We start from the raw sequence: 8,688 nt of genomic DNA on the forward strand, positions 1-8,688 counted from the left end.
CATCTCCCATTCCATGCGTGGTGACAACAGATTGGTATTTGTGATTGGTCCAGCAATGATTTCAGCGTTCCCATCAAACCATGGCTCAAATATGCTGTCCAACCATGTCTCCATAATTGATCCGAAAGCACAACATTTGTTGATCAAATCAGCATACATCTCAATTTCACTAAAATTAGGCATACTGAATATGGTCATCAGTTCACGGTACATTTCAGCCAAGTATGGTTTCATTGTAGGTTTTACAGTGGTGTTTGAGCAAAGTCTTTTCAATTCATGGAAATTTTGATCCTCGAAAGACAAGTCTCGTATATGTTCGTACCGTTCCAGGTCATATTGAAACTCTGACACTTGACCCTTGAGCTCCGCCAAGTGCTTTGTTATCTCATCAAGTTTTTCGATGATAGGATCAGGTTTAGCATTGGGTTTTGGTAGGTTCTCGTAGTCAATGACACACTCACCATCTTCAGTTTGGGAAACTGGAGTGTTGAAAGGGGGGACAACGGCCGGCACAATGTCCGACCAATCGCTCAGTGTGATAGAGGGGAATTTGGCGTTAAACCATATGTCCTGCTCTTGATCCATTTCTTTACAAAATTCAGGCGGGAAGTCGTTAGCGGAAGACTCATCCATGATCTCTTCTGCTGTATTGTTCATCGTTACTGCCAAAAAATTCTTGAAGCCAGTTTGCTCTCTACCTATAGACAAACCCGTAACGTCGCATCATGATCAAAGGCACGATTGTGACGTCACATTGACAGCGCGCGACCGCTGCAGTTTGCTTGCTCAGTGCGCGTTCATGAACACGGAAACTACCGGGAATTCCTCTTAAATTCAGTTAATATTCAGTTCATACAGAAAAGTAAAACTACCGAGCGGTCCCTGCTTTTCCGCCGAGACATGAAACTGGATTTCTTCCTGAAGCGGAGCACAGAGCGAGCGGTGTACGAGCGGATATCCGGCACACGAGCCGTGAACATATCGGAGACCTTCAGTGAACTGCAGTTACATGTGTGTACACGTGAACCCGCCGTGCACGCGCACGCTCACCAAATCAATGAATGGATTTGGGGATTGACAGATAACATCGTCTATTAAACTGTGCTGTTAGATACACTTAATTCTCCATTAATCTGGATTTAAAATGTATATTTGGACTATTAAATGTACAATATATATTTTTCTGTTCATTAACTAGCAAGTATTTTGATTATTGACTAAACACTTTATATACTTATAGTGTTGATAGTAAACAGAATATTTCATTTTCTATAAAATGTATTTATTAATTATTATTGTTAAACATCAAATTATTAATTTTGTTTGAATGATGAATTGCTCAAATTTTCCAATTACACATCTGAACGAAGTCGGATGCTGAACATGGAATTCATTTTCTCATCAATATCGAATTCCTTTGCGATTGTCTCGTACCTCTTCTGGTCTTATGAGTGAGCTAAAGAAATGTGGCTGGCGTGGCGCTGGGGCCGTGGCGTTAAAGTTGTGGCCCTACGGGCGGCCGACAGAAGTGCAAACAGTTTCGCCTTCCTGTCAGATTGACGGAAGGGGATTTTGCGCTGGGTGACCGCGTTCTGGGTGGATCGTCCAGCTACTGGCCGGGTGGGGCCTGGTGAAGCGGTCTCGGTCGCTTTGGCCATGGCTCCGGCGGCTGGATCTCGACCAGGCGGGAGAGTGCCGAAGCGAGGATCTCGATCTGAGGCTGATGACTGGTGCGGGACTGGAACCTACGGAGATGTTCGCGGGTCTCTGGCGGAGGTTCAAAAACAATCCGAAGTCCACGATTTTCACCCATCTGGTCCTCGACCCTCATTAGGACTTTTGTAGGAGCTGTAGGGCGGTGGCAGCGGACCCGCGCCGATGTTTCGGCTGGCAAGCCCGCCCACGAACTGTTCAAGGACCACCTTCACCACTTCTTGCACCACTACCGCTGCCCCAGTTTGTAGCCATCTGGTGACGGTGTCCCTCAGCCGCTGGGCAAACCAAGCCTGGCGCTATGGGCGGGCCTTAGGGAGCAGGGCCCGCCGTGGGACTCGGTTGGACCTGTACTGGACGAGCCTGTCAGTCACTTATCACACGTAAAAAAAAAATACCACAATTACAAAAAATAACTATCTCTTCCCGAATAAACGCATACTATTATTATTATTAAAACATTTTTTAATCTGCATCATGTTTAGCTTTTATTGGTTTCATGTGAAGCACTTTCAATCGCCTTGTTGTTGAAATGTGCTATACAAATTGCCTTGCTTTACTGAAAACAACCCCTGTACACAGTCTGGCAGTGACCCTGGTTAGGACTTTTGTAGGAGCAGTAGGGCGGTGGCAGCGGACCCACGCTGATGTTTGGGCTGGCAAGCCCGCCCCTGTACACAGTCTGGCAGTGACCCTGCCTGAGCTCTGTACATTGTCTGCTTTATTTTATAATAAACCAAATCATTAAATTTTATAACATGTGATTTGAAAAACAATGGTTTTGTGTGCTCATAATAGCCAACATTATTTATTATGCGTATTGCTCGTTGAATTTATGAATGTTGTATAGGTTGACCCTCACACCTCCACGCAATAAGATAAATAAGGAAGTAAAAGTGAGAAATAAATTATATACAAGGCCTTAGAAGTGAGAATATCTCTATATTTGTACAGTATTGCTATTGACTTGGAAATTTTAACATTTATATAATTAATATATTGTCTCCATGTTACTTTATGATCAATAATGACCCTGAGGAATCAGGAGTCTCAAAATGTTGTCTTGTATAACCAGAGAACAGCACTGACAATTTGGTGGTCTTGATGTTTGTATTCTGTTGAATAAGAGATTTGACATAATAATTTTATCATCCCAAAATTTTAATTCAATATCCCCCTCTAATTCCATTTGTTTTCTAAAAAACCGTCAATTTATTTTCTTCAAATTAAGAGATAATGTAGCTGGGCTTCTTACTGGTTTTGACAGACAAGCAACATATTTCTAATACGTATTACAAATATGTTGCTTATACACATATTTTTGTACATCAATCACAGATGTATAACCAACGTATTTGTAATACGTCAAAGACAGACGTAATCAGGGAGAAAATACGTTTCTAGTCTAAGTAATTGAAGATGTGTTCTGTGGGAACGTAATTTGTAGGAGACAGAGTTGCTCCAGGAAGCGCTGCAGGGAAAATAAACATTTTAATCATGAACGCTCATTATGTATTTGTTGCCTACTTAATTATTTTGATAGTAGGCTAATATAGACACTATATTCACATAGCATGTGTTGCCTTCATTATGAGGCTTATATATGGCTTTTAATGTTTTGCGGCTCCAGACAGATTTGTTTTTAGTTTTTTTGGTCCAATATGGCTCTTTCAACATTTTGGGTTGCCGACCCCTGCTCTAGGTCAACAGTGTTCCACTATGTTGTCTACGATCATCGTAGACAACACACAGACTTAGAAAAGCTCAAGCCTCCAAGCTGTGAGGTCACACTGACAACACAGAGACTCACAAAGGTGGGGCAGGACTCTGTGTGTTGTCTATGGTGATCATAGACAACACACAGACTCACACAGAATGTGTTGTCATTACCATAGATAACACACAGAGTCCTGCCCCACCTTTGTGAGTCTGTGTGAGTGCCTTATAAATAAAATGTATTATTATTAGTATTATTATTATGATCGCCATAGACAACACACAGACTCACAAAGGTGGGGCAGGACTTTGTGTGTTGTCTACGATTACCATAAGCAACACAGACTCACAAAGTTGGGGCAACACACAGACTCACAAAGGTGGGGCAACACACAGACTCACAAAGGTGGGGCAGGACTCTGTGTGTTGTCTATGATCATCGTAGACAACACACAGACTCACACAGAATGTGTTGTCATTACCATAGATAACACACAGAGTCCTGCCCCACCTTTGTGAGTCTGTGTGTTGTCTATGATCACCATAGACAACACACAGACTCACAAAGGTGGGGCAGGACTTTGTGTGTTGTCTATGATCAGGACTCTGTGTGTTGTCTACGGTGATCACAGACAACACACAGACTCACACAGAATGTGTTGTCATTACCATAGACAACACACAGACCCACAAAGGTGGGGCAGCACTCTGTGTGTTGTCTATGATCACCATAGACAACACACAGAGTCCTACCCCACCTTTGTGAGTCTGCGTCAGTGCCTTACAAATAAAATGTATTATTATTATTATTATTATTATTATGATTATTATTATTATTATTATTATTATTATTATTATTATGATCGCCATAGACAACACACAGACTCACAAAGGTGGGGCAGGACTCTGTGTGTTGTCTACGGTGATCATAGACAACACACAGACTCACACAGAATGTGTTGTCATTACCATAGACAACACACAGAGTCCTGCCCCACCTTTGTGAGTCTGCGTGTTGTCTATGATCACCATAGACAACACACAGACTCACAAAGGTGGGGCAACACGCAGACTCACAAAGGTGGGGCAACACACAGACTCACAAAAGGTGGGGTAGGACTGTGTGTTGTCTATGATCACCATAGACAACACACAGAGTCCTGCCCCACCTTTGTGAGTCTGTGTGTTGTGTATGATCACCATAGACAACACACAGACTCACAAAGGTGGGGAAGAAGTCTGTGTGTTGTCTATGATCACCATAGAAAACACACAGACTTTGTGAGTCTGCGTGTTTTCTATGATCACCATAGACAACACACAGACTCACAAAGGTGGGGCAACACACAGACTCACAAAAAGTGGGGTAGGACTCTGTGTGTTGTCTATGCTCACCATAGACAACACACAGAGTCCTACCCCACCTTTGTGAGTCTGTGTGAGTGCCTTACAAACAAAATGTATTATTATTATTATTATTATTATTATTATTATTATTATGATCACCATAGACAACACACAGACTCACAAAGGTGGGGCAGGACTCTGTGTGTTGTCTACGGTGATCATAGACAACACACAGACTCACACAGAATGTGTTGTCATTACCATAGACAACACACAGAGTCCTGCCCCACCTTTGTGAGTCTGCGTGTTGTCTATGATCACCATAGACAACACACAGACTCACAAAGGTGGGGCAGGACTCTGTGTGTGACCCACCTTTGTGAGTCTGTGTGTTGTCTATGATCACCGTAGACAACACACAGACTCACAAAGGTGGGGCAACACACAGACTCACAAAGGTGGGGCAACACACAGACTCACAAAGGTGGGGCAACACACAGACTCACTAAAAGTGGGGTAGGACTCTGTGTGTTGTCTATGATCACCATAGACAACACACAGAGTCCTGCCCCACCTTTGTGAGTCTGTGTGTTGTGTATGATCACCATAGACAACACACAGACTCACAAAGGTGGGGCAGAAGTCTGTGTGTTGTCTATGATCACCATAGAAAACACACAGACTTTGTGAGTCTGCGTGTTGTCTATGATCACCATAGACAACACACAGACTCACAAAGATGGGGCAGGACTCTGTGTGTTGTCTATGATCACCATAGACAACACACAAACTCACAAAGGTGGGGCAACACACAGACTCACAAAAAGTGGGGTAGAACTCTGTGTGTTGTCTATGATCACCACAGACAACACACAGACTCACAAAAAGTGGGGTAGGACTCTGTGTGTTGTCTATGATCACCATAGACAACACACAGAGTCCTGCCCCACCTTTGTGAGTCTGTGTGTTGTGTATGATCACCATAGACAACACACAGACTCACAAAGGTGGGGCAGAAGTCTGTGTGTTGTCTATGATCACCATAGAAAACACACAGACTTTGTGAGTCTGCGTGTTGTCTATGATCACCATAGACAACACACAGACTCACAAAGGTGGGGCAGAAGTCTGTGTGTTGTCTATGATCACCATAGAAAACACACAGACTTTGTGAGTCTGCGTGTTGTCTATGATCACCATAGACAACACACAAAATCACAAAGGTGGGGCAACACACAGACTCACAAAAAGTGGGGTAGGACTCTGTGTGTTGTCTATGATCACCACAGACAACACACAGACTCACAAAGGCTTAAACACTACATTAAGGCTGAACATCGACTCTGTTTCTACGCCTGAAGATGTTGGAGATGGCTCTGCCTATTGACAGGAAGAACTTGCAGATAGGGCCGTGCTTTTTGGGTGGTGTCGGGATGCTATCTTCCTTTGCATCACACACAGGTTCAACATGTGTGTCCTCAACGTTTTCCGACAATTTAATTGGTATAACCGGCGTTTCAGTTAATGAAACCGAGTCCGATTCCTCTGTCTCACACATACACTCAGAACTTGTTGTACTTGTTGTACATTCACTGTTCTCGTCGACAAAGGCCGACGCCTGAGTTGGTAGCGCATAGTCAGAGTTAATTTTGTGTGCGTCGATCTTCACGCTCGACTCTTCCAAAAAAGTCCATATTTGGTTCAGAGCCGTGGTGTACTTGGCAGCACGTGACTCACTGCAAGACGCTCTGGATTGTATTGCTGCCTGGTCAATCTCAGGCGCCATCCCGTCTTCAAAGTGACAGGAGAGGTACGTCTCGATTTCTACCGGGATTACACATCTGATAACATTTATGCAGTACTCTAATGAAGATGGATGCTGGTCAATATATGACATTGAATGGATTTTTTCATCAATGTTAAATTCCACGGTGAACTTCTCATACCGCTTCTGGTCTTTGAGAGTCAGCCAAAGAAATGTTTTGGCGAGAGGTTCAACCTCCTGAGATATTTCGCTTTCTACTATCTCAACCTCAACACCCGTTACTTCACTAATTGTACAGGTAATCATTCCCTTAACTCTTTCGAGGACAACGTTAATTTTATCCATCTCCCATTCCATGCGTGGTGACAACAGATTGGTATTTGTGATTGGTCCAGCAATGATTTCAGCGTTCCCATCAAACCATGGCTCAAATATGCTGTCCAACCATGTCTCCATAATTGATCCGAAAGCACAACATTTGTTGATCAAATCAGCATACATCTCAATTTCTCTAAAATTAGGCATATTCAATATGGTCATCAGATCATGGTACATTTCAGCCAAGTATGGTTTCATTTTATGTTTTACAGTGGTGTTTGAGCAAAGTCTTTTCAATTCATGGAAATTTTGATTTTCGAAGGCCAAGTCTCGTATATGTTCGTACCGCTCCAGGTCATATTGAAACTCTGACACTTGACCCTTGAGCTCCGCCAAGTGCTTTGTCATCTCATCAAGTTTTTCGATGATAGGATCAGGTTTAGCATTGGGTTTTGGTAGGTTCTCGTAGTCAATGACACACTCACCATCTTCAGTTTGGGAAACTGGAGTGTTGTAAGGGGGGACAACTCCTGACAGAACTTCAGACCAATCGCTTAGTGTGACAGAGGGGAATTTAGAGTTAAACCATATGTCCTGCTCTTCATCCATTTCTTTACCAAATTCAGGCAGGGAGTCGTCAGCGGAAGACTCATCCATGATCTCTTCTGCTGTATTGTTCATCGTTACTTCCAAAAAATTCTTGAAGCCAGTTTGCGCTCTACCTATAGACAAACCCGTAACATGATCAAAGGCACGATTGTGACGTCACATTGACAGCGCGCGACCGCTGCAGTTTGCTTGCTCAGTGCGCGTTCATGAACACGGAAACTTCCGGGAATTCCTCTTAAATTCAGTTAATATTCAGTTCATACAGAAAAGTAAAACTACCGAGCGTTCCCTGTTTTTCCGCCGAGACATGAAACTGGATTTCTTCCTGAAGCGGAACACGGAGCGAGCGGTGTACGAGCGGATATCCGGCACACGAGCCGTGGACATATCGGAGACCTTCAGTGAACTGCAGTTACATGTGTGTACACGTGAACCCGCCGTGCACACACATGTAACTACAGTTCACTGACTGTCCATTAATCTGGATTTAAAATGTATATTTGGACTATTAAATGTACAAAATATATTTTTCTGTTCATTAACTAGCAACTATTTTGATTATTGACTAAACATTTTAGATATTTATTGCGTTAATAGTAAACTGAATATTTAATTTTCTATTACAGTTATTTATTAATTAATATTGTTAAACATTATCAAATCATTCATTTTGTTTGAATGATGAATTGCTCTAATTTTCCAATAACACTTGCAAGACATTTTAACAAAATCTGTACTAAAAATAAAATCTTCTGTGACTATATGATATTTTCTTTATTATTGTGGCCATAATGATCTGACCTTAAATTTCAATAACTTTGTATTTTTTCTGTTGAATAAGTTTGGCTCTCGTTTCTCAATCAATTAATCCTATTTTTTTTTTAAAGTGGATAAAGAACAAGGAGTCAGTTTGATATATATATATATATATATATATATATATATATATATATATATATATATATATATATATATATATATATATACCTCTGGTGATCGAAATCAGGCTAATTTACACCTTTTAAATGTAAATTTACACCGTAAATATGACTGGAAATCTATTACATATGCATATCATGCATATTTGAAATATCTATTAATCTCTTCAGACAATGAAAAATGACTAAATAAAATTTGACATTTCTTTAACATAGTTATTTCTTGAATCAATTTGTGAAAGTGGATTGTAAAAAATAAGGTAAAATCTAAAACAACAAGAG

Source organism: Clinocottus analis, unplaced genomic scaffold, assembly GCF_023055335.1.
Source record: "Clinocottus analis isolate CAN_PGR_092001 unplaced genomic scaffold, fCliAna1.0.p SCAF_20, whole genome shotgun sequence".
NCBI classification, from domain to species: domain Eukaryota; kingdom Metazoa; phylum Chordata; class Actinopteri; order Perciformes; family Cottidae; genus Clinocottus; species Clinocottus analis.